This window comes from Heptranchias perlo, chromosome 13, assembly GCF_035084215.1.
Source record: "Heptranchias perlo isolate sHepPer1 chromosome 13, sHepPer1.hap1, whole genome shotgun sequence".
Lineage (NCBI taxonomy): Eukaryota > Metazoa > Chordata > Chondrichthyes > Hexanchiformes > Hexanchidae > Heptranchias > Heptranchias perlo.
In genome coordinates this window covers 50,621,602-50,635,180 of record NC_090337.1, presented here as the reverse complement: position 1 = coordinate 50,635,180, position 13,579 = coordinate 50,621,602, and the positions used below count along the sequence as shown (strand labels likewise).

The window sequence follows — 13,579 nt, the reverse complement described above, 5'->3', positions numbered from 1 at the left end:
CTCACCCATTATTGTGTTTTCATTATCCCCTCTGACCTTGAATGATCAGTCCTTGGCTTCATCCCGTTATGGCCCCATCACACTGAATTGAACTCGACATGATGCTGAGCTCGTCTTCCGTCACCTTGGCCTCTGTGCCCACTCCTTTGGCCAGGAGTCTTCCACTCCCACAGGGGACCCTGTCACCCGTCTTCAAAATTCTTGTTTCACCTGGATCCTTTCCTCTAGCCTCTTACCTTCTCTTGATCTTTTCATTGGGAACTGCTGCCGTGAGATCGGCTGTCTCAATTTCTCTACTCACCTCACTTACTCTAACCTCCCTCCCTCTGAACTTGCAGCAGTCCGTTCTCTCAGGTCCAACCCTGACATTAACACTAAATCTGCTGACAAGGACAATACTGTTGTCGTTTGGCAAAGAGACCTCTATCTTGTAGAGACTGAACGCCAACTCACTGATACCTCCTCCTACCTCCCCGGGACCATAACCCCAAAGCTGAACATTAAGCCATCGTTTCGCAGATCGTCACTGACCTCATCTCCTCCCTCCTTCCCATGATCAACAGGACTGCCCTGGTAGACTCATCGTTTCAGCCTGTTCTTGCCCCACAGAACTTATTTCTTCCTACCTCGACTCTTTTTTCTCCCCTTGTCCAGTCCCTTCCGACTTACATCCGCGACTCTTCCGGCACCCTCTGCGACTTTAAGTTTCCCAGCCCTAACCATCTCCTTATCATGGACGTCCAGTCCCTCCACAACTCCATCCCCCACAAGGACTGCCTGCAGGCCCTCCACTTCCTCCTTGAATGGAAGCCCAATCAGTCCCCATCAAACACCACTTTCCTCTGCCTGGCAGAACTTGTTCTTGCATTGAACAACATCTCCTTTGACTCCATTCACTAAAATAAAAGGTATCACTATGGGAACCTGTATGGGTCCTGGTGATGCCTGCCTTTTCTTGGGATATGTGGAATATTCTTTGTTGCAGTCCTACTCAGGTCCCCTCCCTCACCTTTTTCTAGTACCTTGATGACTGCATCAGTACGACCTCCTGCTCACCCCAAACTGGAAAATGTCATCAACTTTGCTTCCAATTTCCACCCGTACCTCACCTTCACATGGTCCATCTCTGACTCTTCCCTTCCTTGACTGCTCTATCGAGGCTGTCAACCAACATCTACTCTAAATCAAAAGCAAAATACTGCAGATGCTGGCAGTCTGAAATAAAAACAGAAAATGCTGGAAAAGCTCAGCAAGTGAGGCAGCATCTGTGGAGAAAGGTAACTTTCAGGTCGAAGACTTGTCAGAACTGGAAGATGTTAAAGAGTTAGTTTTTAAGCAAGTACAGAGCTAGGGAAAGGGGGAGGGGAAGAAAAGGGTAAAGGGCAAGAGTGATTAAATGACAAAAGGGATGATGGTGCAAGGCAAGAAAGGTGGTAATGGGACAAGAAACAAAAGATCAGGTTAGAGTAGCAGTAAATGGCAACAGCAGAACCATAACCAGCAGCTGCAGTCCACTAAATTCAAAAAAATTAACATTTTTTTGAAACAAAAACAGCAGTGGTTATGGTATTAAGTTATTAAAATCAATGTTGAGTCTGGAAGGTTGTAGAGTGCCTAAACGAAAGGTAAGGTGCTGTTCCTCGAGCTTCATCAGTATAAGAGGCCGAGGACAGAGAGGTCAGAATGGGGAATTAAAATGGCAAGCGGCCGGCATATCTACTCTAAGCCCACCGACTCCCACACCTACCTTGATAATACTTCTTACCCTGCTTCCTGTAAGGACTCTTCCATTTCTCCCAGTTTCTGTCTCATCTGTTCCAATGATGCTTCTGATGTCCTTTTTCCTTAACTGAGCCCATCCCATAGTTCTGCCTCACCCCCTTCCCCTCCCTCTCAAAATAGGGGCCCCCTTATTCTCACCTTACACCCCATCAGTCTCCATTCAACAGATCATCCTCCACCATCTCCAGTGCGATACCACCACCAAACAAATAGGAGTAGGCCAATTGGCCCCTCGAGCCTGCTCCGCCATTCAATAAGATCATTGCTGAGCTGATCCTAACCTCAAATCTAAATTCATGTCCAATTTCCTGCCTGCTCCCCGTAACCCCTAATTCCCTTTACTTCTAGAAACACATCATCTCCTCCCCTCAGCAGGCTAGAGGGAGCGTTCCCTCCGCAACACCCTGGTCCATTCTTATCAACCCCAACACACTCCCGCCTTCCCACACAAGCAGAGGAGACTTAACAGCTGCCCTGTCACCTCCTTTCCCACTGTCCAGGGCCTCAAACACTACCAGATGAAAGAGTTATATACTTGTATTTTTCTATTTAGTATACTGTCTTCTCTTCATTGATCACTTTGCTTCAGTTCAGTCCACATAACCAAGCTGCTGGTTGCATTTTAATTCTGCCCCACTCCCAGCTCTGTCTGCAGCCTCCTACACTGTTCTAATGAAGCTCAAGGAACAGCACCTCAATAGGCATTTTACAGCCTTCCACTCACTGCTCCCATTTTTTCCCCCCAGGCAGCAGGTGCTGGTTCTGCTATTACTATTTAAAGCCCCTCTCGACCCATCTTTTGTTTGTCTCATTACCACCCCCTTTTCCTTTACATCATTGTGCCTTTTGTTAAATCACTCCTGCTGATCAGATCTTCCCTTTTGTCCTTTCTTCCCCTATACTTAGTAACTGTTGAATCTTTTTCCTTCCAGACTGATGAAAGGTCATTGAGCTGAACCATTAATTATCTCTGCATAGCCACTAAGTATTTCTAGCATTTTGATTATCATTTAAGTGAAAAAAATGACCATCAGGGACAATGCTGTCAGTTGTATTAGGGAGGGCAAACCTGTAGGCTCTATTAGGGATCCTAACTTCAGGGGCTGTTGCAACCTTGCACAATTTTTATTTTTCAAGTTTATTATGGGCCCCTGTCCAGCTTTATGTCCACCTGCCTGGAATGTTGACTATGTCAAGGCCCTTATATTTACTTAGTGCCTAGCAATCATCTTTCCTGGAAGAATCACTTATACACGTCTAGGGAAATTAGCCACCACTAAACTCACGTGGTCCACACTGTTAGTTCTACTATAATGTAGATATTTAAAATTCAAGATGCTCTAAAGCAAGTTTAGATAAAATTTTAAGCAGTGGCTTAGCAATTCAAAACCTGGTAAACTAGTTATAACCTCAACATTTCATAATGCATTTATCTGCTTTTTAAATGTGTATCCATTGCCACCACCATCAGCCAATAAGGTGGAGGCAGGGTACAGCCAGAACTTGTGTACTGTAAAATACATTGGCTGCAAGGTCTAGTTTCAGTGAGTGTCTACAAACTACAACCAACAGAACTTGTGTAAAAATCAATCCCAGTCACTTACTGCTGTGTGGTCTTTGGGTGTGATTAACAGGGCAGTTACCCACCATCTCCATTCTGGCCATGGATATCTAAATACATTCTAAGTGCATTACTATCACATTATAGAAACCCAATTGGCTAATCACACTATAAATGAGCTCATGTTATTGTACATATCAAAAGAATTCACAAGTTTCTCATGTATTTATTTATGTTGTTCACAAATCTACATCAGTCAACTGTTACTCCATTAGCATACAGATGTAGGAGAATTACAATCAATAACAGCACAAAACAATCTAAGATTAAATTTCACCTAGGGCACAAGCATTGCAAATCCAGCTCAATGCCAGCTACCCAATCTTGTGTTGCTCATGAACAAGGTGGACCAATGGTCAGCATTACTGGCAGAAACCTCATTGAACGTAAATCCATTATTCTCATCCAATCATACTATACTCCAACAGATCACAAGGCAACAGCCAACATCATATGAAAATAGTGGTTTATAGGTATTTTCAATAGCTCTTCATTGTGCTGTGAAGAAATTAAGAACAAAGTTTAGAACAGCAGCATTTAACACAAATGTAGGATTACTGGATAATTACTCAGCCCAACACTAATTACAGGTGCATTTGAATCATCCAAAATCTCCTAACCCAATTTAACAACCCCCACCAGCCTTTTTTTTTGTGGGGTGGGGAAGCATGATCATTGCTGGGGCAGCTCTCCAGTACCTCAAGCAAGCAATCTTCACACAAGACTAACCAGACCACAAAAGACATCAAAGCAAGAGTTCAATCATGTCCTCAACCATCCAAGCACACTTTACAGTAGGGATCATGGGACAAGTGCCATTAACACTGCCATTTAACCAACTCAGCAGATTAAGGATTAAACATATTAGCCTTCCCAGCCTTTAATGCCATCATCCAATACCTCATTTCAGAAGTAGTTTAGGCTTCTTTCAATAAAGACCTCTCCACTTTAATTTTAAACCAAATTGCACAAGCCCTCATGTCAAATCTACTATGATGGTGTCTAACCATCTTAGACATTTAAATCTACCAACCAAATGTAAAAAAATCTGAACAGACTTAATAGGAACTTGTTTACAGTGCCTTTAATGTAGTAAAACATCCCAAAGCACAGAAGATAAACAGGAGTAGCCTATTCAGCCCCTGAACCCAATACTGATGACATTGTACATAGCCCCATACAATGAAAAAGGCAGAAGCAAATCATAAGTTTCACACCAGTTAATACAAAAAGGTCTGCAATTCTAACATTTTATGGAAAGATATTCTGACAGCAGCAATTCTTCAGCTTAATGAGAAGTGTCTTAACCCCATGGCCAGCAACATTAAAAAGTCCCAACTCAATAACCAAAAAGCTAACGTCACACTCAAAAAGCACATCACTTCTACCCAATGTAGGTATAAGTAATAATTTGGGTGACTGACTACTCACCAATTCAACACCCCATTTGGCTTCTGTACAAATTGCTGGAAGAGAGTAAAGAAACAGTATTCAGAAGTCATAGTATCTTTGTTTTTTAAAAAAAGGTAGCACTTTATCCCCACCTGAAAAAGTCAGAATTGAAAAAGATCATCAGTTTTCGCATCTGACGGCACTTCCTATTTGGATTTTCATCATTTAGAGATGGGGTTGAGTGAAAATTTGGAGCACCAATTTAGCATACAAAGAATGAGATGCAATTCAATTTAAATATTGGTTAAACTTGACAGATTAACATGCATTGCATGTCTGGGCTGAGATTTCACTGATTTTAATCAATCACAAAGCTCACCTGTCAATAACTTTCAAGCATACAGATAAGAATCCAGTGTAACAACCATCAACATCTAAGGACATGAAAAGAGAAACCAGTGTTTAGAATGGTCCATTTTCCAGCATTTACACAAAATTGTCTAACATTGTGATCAGATAACCATTACTCAACACTGTTCAATCTGACGGTAATTCCAGCTATTTTGAGTTTAGTTTCATCATCCACAAGAGCAAGTCTTTTAAAAATTGCACTTTTAAAATGCTGCATTCAATATGAACACAATACAAGTCAAAAAAGGCACTCAGCTTTCAGTATTGACAAGACAACCAGAAATATTATTCAATATCCATAGCCATTAAATTAGATAATCTCAAACACTGCAAGTTTCAATATTCACAATGTCCTGTTTGTTACCCAAGGCTGCAAATAAATTTAGTTCATAACTGGTTTAAAAATTAACCAAATCCAAGTTTTTCTACCAGTCTTCAGTAAGAACCTGAATAGGTAAGAATAAGGCTTTATGTAATTTAGGACACCTGTAAACACTTCACACACAATTAATTGCAGTCATTTGTAAAGTGAATACCACAACATCCCACCTTCAGCAATATCACAAGAAGCCAGGTATACTGTTTTTGAAAGTTGCCTGTGCCACAGAGAACTCCCTGGCCATCTTCAATTATGGCAATGGACTCATATCCAAATAGGCAGTATTGAAAAGGACAACACCTTAGACAAGGTGAAAAGGTGCCTGCTTTGGAAGAACAAAAAAATTAGAACAAAAAGGCAAATCGACTCTATTTACATTAAAAATGATGCCAGACATGATCAGAAAACCATTGCTCAACACTTTCCAATCTGACGGTAATTCCAGCCATTGAGTTTGATTTCATCATCCATGTCACTACAGCACAACCTTGTACCCTGCATTTGACAATTACTCGCAACAGATTACCATAAGCACATGTAACTTCAAAAATAAATAAGGACAACAGTTCAATGTATTACTCCCCAGTGCTGACCTGAAATGTCAGCCAAAATTAACAATGGAACAGGAGTAGGCCATTCAGACCCTTGATCCTGTTCATCATTCAATGAGATCATGGCTGATCTATATCCCAATCCCACCCACCTTGGCTAGCAAAAATCTTAGCAATCTCAGGTTTAAAATTAATTGAGCAAGCATCTACTGCTTTGAGATAGTTTCACTTATACCACATTGTGTGGTATTTCCCCAAGTCCTGGAATGCAGCTTAAAGCCACAACATTACTTGACAGATTAACCAACAGTGTGTCTAGGCAGAGATTTCACTTTTTTGCCATATCACAAAGCTCACCTGTCAATGAATCTTTCAAGGACACAAACAAGCATCAGCACCTAAGGACACAAAAGAGAAACAAGTGCTTAGAATGGTCCATTTTCCAGCATTTACACAAAATTGTCTAATGCTGTGATCAGATAATCATTACTCAACACTGTTCAATCTGACGGTAATTCCAGCCATGAGTTTAGTTTCATCATCCACAAGGTCAAATCCTTTAATATATTGCATTCAATAATATGGAGTGCAATAAGTCAGAAAATATTATGCAAGTTTCATTATCCAAACTGTCCTGTTTGCTAATCCAAGGCCACAAATAAATTTAGTTCACAACAGGCTGTTTAAAAATTAACCAAATCCAAATATTTTTACCAGTAAGAAAAAAATGGAAGTTAGGAAGAGGGCTGTATGTAATTTAGGACACCTATAAGCACTTCATGCAATTGCAGTCATAAATAGTGAAGAACAGTTCAACAAAATACAATGAAGTCCCACCTTCAGCGAGGACACAAGTGCCACTGGGAGAATCCCCTGGCCATCTTCAATTATGGCAATGGGCTCTTTTGTATCCAAATAGGCAGTTAATACCAAAAGGACACCTTAGACAAGGTGAAAAGCTGCCTGCTTTGAAAAAAAAATTAGAAGACACTTCAGTTTTCTTTATTTAAAAAGGCTACCAGGCACGATCAGAAAACCATTGCTAACACTTTCCAATCTGACAGTAATTCCAGCCATTGAGTTTGATTTCATCCATGCCACTCTACAGCACAATCTCACACCCTGCTTTTGACATGTAATTTCAGATAAAGGCCATACCATGTCATTTCTAAAATTAATCCAAAGTTTTAGTTCTAAATCCTCAACTTTGTTGCATCTCATGCCTTTGGTACTTGGCTCAGTCATCAGTGACAACCCAGATATAGTTTTTGAAGGTTGGTTGTGGCATTGGGAGAGCTCTCTGGACAACTTCAAATATTGCAGTGGGATCTTGTGTATCCAAATAGGCAGCTAGTCTCTTAGCCAAAGGACAACAGCTCAGAAAATGTACTACTCCTCTATGCTGACCTGAAATGTCAGCCAAGATCTGCTTAGCATAGGAACAGGAGTAGGCCATTCAGACCCTTGAGCCTGTTCTGCCAGTGAGATCGTGGCTGATCTGTATCCCAACCCTATCCACCTACCTTAGCAGAAAATTTACAGCACAGGAAGCCATTCAGCCGATTGTGTCTGCCAGTCGAAAGAGCTTCCCAGCCTAATCCCACTTTCTTGGTCCATAGCCTTTTAGGTTATAGCATGTAAAGTGCATGCCCAAGTACCTTTTAAATATGAGGGTTTCTGCCTCTACCACCCTTTCAGGCAGTGAGTTCCAGACCCCCACCCTCTGGGTGAAAAAATTATTCCTCAGCTCCCCTATAATCCTTCCACCAATCACTAAACCTATGCCCCCTGGTTATTGACCTCTAAGGGAAATAAGTCTTTCTTGTCCACTATCCAGGCTCCTCAATTTTATACACTTCAATTAAATCACCCCTCAGCATCCTCAGTTCCAAAGCAAAAAACGCCAGCCTATCCAATCTTTCCTCATAGCTAAAATTCAGCCATGGCAATGTCCTCGTAAATCTGCTCTATACCCTCTCATCTTTCCTGTAATGTGGTAACCAGAACTGTATGCAGTACTCTAGCTGTGGCCTAACTACTGTTTCATACAGTTCTAGCATAACCTCCCTGCTCTTCTATTCTATGCCTCAGCTAATAAAGGAAACTATCCCATATGCTTTCTTGATCACCTTATCTGATCTGTGGACATACACTCCAAGGTCCCTCACTTCCTCTACACCTCAATATCCTCACATTTATTGTGTATTCCCTTGCCTTGTTTGACCTCCCCAAATGAATCACCTCACTTCTCTAGACTGAATCCCATTTGCCACTTTTCTGCCCAGTCCATTGTTATCTTCCTACAGTCTACAGCTTCCTTCCCATCAACCACAGCCAATTTTTGTATCATCTGCAAACTTCTTAATGATTTAGACTCAAATGTAGGGGACATGATTTATACCACAAAAAGCAAGGGACCTAATACTGAGCCCTGCAGGACCCCACTGGAAACAGCCTTCCAGTCACAAAAACACCTGACCATTACCCTTTGCTTCCTGCCAGTCAATTTTGGATCCAATTTGCCACTTTCCATTGGATCCCATGGGGGTTTACTTTTTTGACAAGTGCCACATGGGACCTTGTCAAAAGCCATGCTAAAATCCAGACTACATCAAACGCACTACCCTCATCAACCCCCCTTGTTACCTCCTCAAAAAATTCAAGTTAGTCAGACATGACCTTCCTGTAACAAATCCATGTTTACTATCCTTGATTAATCTGTGCCTTTCTAAATGAGTTTATACTGTCCCTCAATTGATTGCAATAATTTGCCCACTGCCAAGGTTAGACTGACTTGCTGACCTGTAATTACTAGGTCTATCTTTTTCTCCCTTAAACAACAGTACGACGTTAGCAGTCCTCCAATCCTCCACCTTGGCACCATATCCATTGGCTAGCAAAAAAATCTAATCAATCTCAGGTTTAAAATTATTAATTGAGCTAGCATCTACTGCTTTGAGTGTCTCATACTAATACCACACTGAAGTGTTTCCCAAGTCCTGGAATGCAGCTTGATGCCACAACTCCACTGTGGCAAGTGCCAACTGGGTGGCAAGGATAAATCTCCATGACCAATTTGTTGAGGGGAAAGGTGTTTAAAGTGTGTTTGATATTAGTCTAGGTGGACAGCATTCACTTAAACTCACCAATTCAAATATTCCATCATAGTATCTTGTATAGTAGTTCTTGTATCAATTGCTGAAAGAACAGATCAATATTCAGTAATTTCACAACTCAACCTTTAAGTTTCAATATATGGTATCAGCATTAAAACAGGATCAGTTCAAATCTGGCAACACTTTCTATTTGGATTTTCATTATTCAGAGATGGGGTCTAGTGAAAATTTGGAGCACCAATTTAGCATACAAAGAAATTAGATGCAATTCAATTGAAGTATTGGCTAAACTTGACAGATTAACATGCACTGCATGTCTGGGCTGAGATTTCACTGATTTTATCAATCACAAAGCACACCTGTCTGAATCTTTCAAGCATACAGATAAGAATCTAGTGTAACAACCATCAACGTCTAAGGACAAAAAAAGTCCTTAGAACAGTCCATTTTTCAGCATTTACACAAAATTGTCTAACATTGTTATCGGATAACCATTACTCAACACTGTTCAATCTGACGGTAATTCCAGCCATTTTGAGTTTAGTTTCATCATCCACAAGATCAATTTTTTAAATTGCACGTTAATATATTGTATTCAATTATGGAGTACAATAGAAGTCACAATGCACTCAAGCTTTCAGTATTGACAAAACAACCTGAAATGTTATTTATTCAATACCCTAATCACCAATAAATTAGATGATCTCAAACTAATTGGTAAGCACTTCAAAGAATTGCAGTCATTTATATAGTGAAGAACTATTGTTTTGCATACAAAGTCCCACCTTCAGCAATGACACAAGGAGCCAGGTATACTGTTTTTGAAAGTTGGCTGTGCCACTGGGAGAACACCCGGGACATCTTCAATTATGGCAATGGACTCTTGTATCCAAATAGGCGGTTAGCATCAAAAGGACAAAATGAAAAGCTGCCTGCTTTGAAAGAAAACAAAAACACTTTAGTTTTCCATATTTAAAAAAAGCCACCAGACATGATCAGAAAACCATTGCTCAACACTTTTCAATCTGACGGTAATTCCAGCCATTGTGTTTGATTTCATCATCCATGTCACTATGGCACAATTTTGCACCCTGTGTTTGAAAATTACAGGCAACAGATTACCATAAGCACATACCATGTCATTTCTAAAATTAATCAAAAGCTTCAGGAGTTCTAAAACCCCAACTTTGTACATCTTGTGCCTATGGTACTTGGCTGAGTTATCAATGACAAGGACCCAGGAATACAGTTTTTGAAAAAATTGACACTGCAAGAACTCCCTGGGCTACTTCAAATATTGCAATTGGTTCTTTTGTATCCAAATAGTTAGTATCTTATCCAAATGATAACATCTCAATGTATTACTCCTCTCATCACTGACCTGAAGCACCCAAGATCTGCTTATGCCTTGGAGTTCAGCTTGAAGACACCACCTCATTGTGGCAAGTGTTCAGTTGGCAATGTCAATTGGGTAGAAAGGATAAATAACCATGGCCAATTTGTTGGGAGGAAAAGGTGCTTAAAGTGTATTTTATATTAGTCAAGAATGATAGCATTCGACTAAACTCACCAATTCAAATAGTCCATCGAAAGAAATGGCCCCTGTATCAATTGCTGAAAAAGAATAGATCAATATTTAGTAATTTCACAACTCAATCCATGCACTTAAAATGTTTACATTTCAATGTTTGATTAATCAGAATTAAAACAGGATCATCAGTTCTCGAATCTGACGGCACTTCCTATTTCAGATTTTCATCATTCAAATAGGGTACAGTAATACAAGGCTTTTAATTCTCAAAAGCAAAATCAGTCTGTGAACACTATGGTAGCAAGAACACTGCATATATAAAGCACCTTTCAGGGCACCCCAACACACTTTACAGCCAATGAAGTGAAATTATGGCAAGTAAACATGGCAGCCAATTTGTGCACAGCAAGGCCTGACAATGAGATAAATCACCAGATAATTTTTTAAAAAAGTAATCATGGTCAAGGATTAAATGTTTGCCAGAACTGGAGAACTGCCACACAATCTTTTTCCAATAGTGGTGTGGACTCATTTACAGCCACCTGGCAGAGGACAAAGCCTCCGCACAGCAGTCCACATACAGTAGTGGCCACTTAGATTATGTTCTAGTGTCTGGCCAAGACTCAATGTTTTCTTGTAAGGTAGAAGGGGGAAAGCTTCCTTTGCCTAGAGAGCAAATTGCTTTACAATAATATTAACAATTCTCCACTACTGCACCTATGTATAAAACTAGGCTTGGTGTTAGGCAAGTCTAGGGCAAAGAGTCAACACTCACTACAGAACATGACTCAATTTTCAGATTTTAGTGCCATAACACAAAGTATGACCCTATAGGGAAAACCTTAATGCAGTTTCTTGTATGGTATGAACAAAAGGGCTCACTGACCTGTTAGAGCAGTCTGTGCTTAGAATCTATCCAGTGCCCCTTCTACTGCTGTGAAAACTGCCACCTGCTTTAAAAGAGGAAACAAAAATTAGAACAAAGAAATGATCAGATTTCAGTATTTACATTTAAACGGCCAACAGGCATGATCAGAAAACCATTCCTCAACACTTTCAAATCTGACGGTAATTCCAACTATTTTGAGTTTGATTTCAGCACAACCTATTTGGAAATTACTTACCTTAAGCACGTGTAACTTCAGATATGATCAAATCAAGACTATGCCATTTTAAACTGTCATTTCTAAAACGAGTTTTAGAAAGTCTACATTGGTGTTACTAGCTCCACGCTGCACGGAAATTACTGACAGCGACACGTGGCTTCACTTGTCTGCAGTTCATCCCGTTACCCGGACAGTTTACCCGACTCTCCGCGAGTGAGGGCTCGTTACTGGGCGGTGGAAGATCTATAAACAGAATGGTTTAGTCGGAGCTACTGCTCCTGCATTTTGTAACCCCCTCGATCCCCACCGCCGCCATTTTGTCGGTGTAACACGTGCAGCCCAGACTCGGCTGCACAGCCAAATTCACCCACCCTTTCTGGAAGAAACCAGATATAAAGATCAGTCGAAACTGCTGCCGAACCAACACTTGAAGAGTTTGGATCAGTCACCAAGTGAAAGCAGCACTGACGGCCGGTCTGCGTCTCAGGTTAAATAGACGGTCCATTCCCGAGGAACTATCACCCCCTTCCCCCCGCCCGCCGGGCCCCTCCTCAGCCAGCGAGCTCCGCTCACAAAGACTTTTAAAAAAAATAGAAAATTAGGTTGAGTGCGAGTTACTCTCTTACAACAACCTTAGATAGCCATATGCGATCGAATTACTGTTATCAGGAGAGGTTTACCGATAGAATGGGTCGGAGGAGCGAAACCCCAACGTCCGCTCTCGACCAGCGCCGTCCCCGAAAAGACCGACCAGCGCCCGCTCACTTCCCTACAGTCCGTGCGAGGGCCGATCAATGACGTCACGCCAATCTGGAACCATCGATTCAATCCGGATCATTAACAATCAGGAAAGTCATAAATGACAGCTAGGAAATATAAATCCACGGTAAAAGAATGTGTATTTAAAAATGCACTCCAATATTTTTACGTGTTTAATGATGGGAGTTGGTTTATGAATGGGACGGTCGGGACACGTCACTTCCGCTCTGCTTAAATTCAGGCGCGCGAGGGTGAGGGTTTCATAATGATAAAGATGGAGGTGGTGTGAAGAGTAATGTGGATTCGTCGTTAATGGGCTGGTCGCTGTTATACTGGGGACTGTACTATTAAGTACACATAGTTGCCTGTCTGTCATGCAATTTTTGTGACAAAGGAACGTGTAGGAAAATTTATATGTAATCCTGCAATTTGTTAGGTGAAGTTTTGCTTCTGCAATCTCTGCTGGTATTTTTTAAAATTTAATTGGGTTTCGCTATCAGGAGTCCTTTTGGAAAAATTAGCCACAAGAACGCCATTCTACGGCTAAAGGTTCTATTATCTTCAATTGCTATCCTAGCTCCTATTTCCCCCCAACCCATTCGCTTTCCCCTGTGCTATGCATCATTTCACATAAAGGAGTCTGTAACAAATATTTGGCACGTGATGTAACTATAAAATCAGAAACCGGGATGGCAGATTTAATGCTGGTGCACAAAGCCACAAGCTAATTATTCCTGGGGAGGGAATTTGCTCCCTTGAGAAATTATGAACTTTGTATTAAAATGGTGCATTTTGGAACACTTCAACTTCAGTTGATAGATTTTTAAATCTTAATTTCTGTGAAGTTGGTCACTATCTTGAGTTAGATATTTAGGGTTATAAAGGCAGAGGCATTTTTGTCAACTGGATGAAAATGGACTGGGAAATAAGA

At 40.9% G+C, this 13,579-nt stretch overlaps 1 long non-coding RNA gene and 9 other non-coding genes across 17 annotated transcripts; all 10 read right to left on the bottom strand.

Annotated features, from left to right (window-relative positions):
* Nucleotides 1-3,549: 3,549 nt before the first annotated feature.
* LOC137331584 (uncharacterized) lies at nucleotides 3,550-12,679 on the bottom strand. Of its 8 annotated transcripts, none has more exons than XR_010965522.1 (11): nucleotides 12,570-12,679; nucleotides 11,670-11,736; nucleotides 10,823-10,866; nucleotides 10,038-10,187; nucleotides 9,283-9,334; nucleotides 6,974-7,102; nucleotides 6,494-6,534; nucleotides 5,756-5,907; nucleotides 5,175-5,229; nucleotides 4,835-4,869; nucleotides 3,550-3,901 (listed from the first exon to the last, which is right to left on the bottom strand). It is a non-coding gene; the product is annotated as an uncharacterized lncRNA (long non-coding RNA). The 8 variants fall into 8 exon arrangements; XR_010965523.1 differs by having other exon boundaries at nucleotides 5,756-5,910; nucleotides 10,038-10,184; XR_010965521.1 differs by having other exon boundaries at nucleotides 10,038-10,184.
* On the bottom strand, nucleotides 4,955-5,024 carry LOC137331771 (small nucleolar RNA SNORD49). Its single transcript, XR_010965542.1, has one exon. It is a non-coding gene; the product is annotated as a small nucleolar RNA SNORD49 (small nucleolar RNA).
* On the bottom strand, nucleotides 5,306-5,379 carry LOC137331775 (small nucleolar RNA SNORD65). The gene has a single exon (XR_010965546.1). It is a non-coding gene; the product is annotated as a small nucleolar RNA SNORD65 (small nucleolar RNA).
* LOC137331777 (small nucleolar RNA SNORD65) lies at nucleotides 5,983-6,054 on the bottom strand. Its single transcript, XR_010965548.1, has one exon. It is a non-coding gene; the product is annotated as a small nucleolar RNA SNORD65 (small nucleolar RNA).
* Nucleotides 6,610-6,680, bottom strand: LOC137331780 (small nucleolar RNA SNORD65). The gene has a single exon (XR_010965551.1). It is a non-coding gene; the product is annotated as a small nucleolar RNA SNORD65 (small nucleolar RNA).
* Nucleotides 7,163-7,233, bottom strand: LOC137331781 (small nucleolar RNA SNORD65). Its single transcript, XR_010965552.1, has one exon. It is a non-coding gene; the product is annotated as a small nucleolar RNA SNORD65 (small nucleolar RNA).
* Nucleotides 9,734-9,807, bottom strand: LOC137331778 (small nucleolar RNA SNORD65). The gene has a single exon (XR_010965549.1). It is a non-coding gene; the product is annotated as a small nucleolar RNA SNORD65 (small nucleolar RNA).
* On the bottom strand, nucleotides 10,246-10,317 carry LOC137331776 (small nucleolar RNA SNORD65). Its single transcript, XR_010965547.1, has one exon. It is a non-coding gene; the product is annotated as a small nucleolar RNA SNORD65 (small nucleolar RNA).
* On the bottom strand, nucleotides 10,947-11,018 carry LOC137331772 (small nucleolar RNA SNORD49). Its single transcript, XR_010965543.1, has one exon. It is a non-coding gene; the product is annotated as a small nucleolar RNA SNORD49 (small nucleolar RNA).
* On the bottom strand, nucleotides 11,814-11,887 carry LOC137331779 (small nucleolar RNA SNORD65). The gene has a single exon (XR_010965550.1). It is a non-coding gene; the product is annotated as a small nucleolar RNA SNORD65 (small nucleolar RNA).
* Nucleotides 12,680-13,579: the final 900 nt, after the last annotated feature.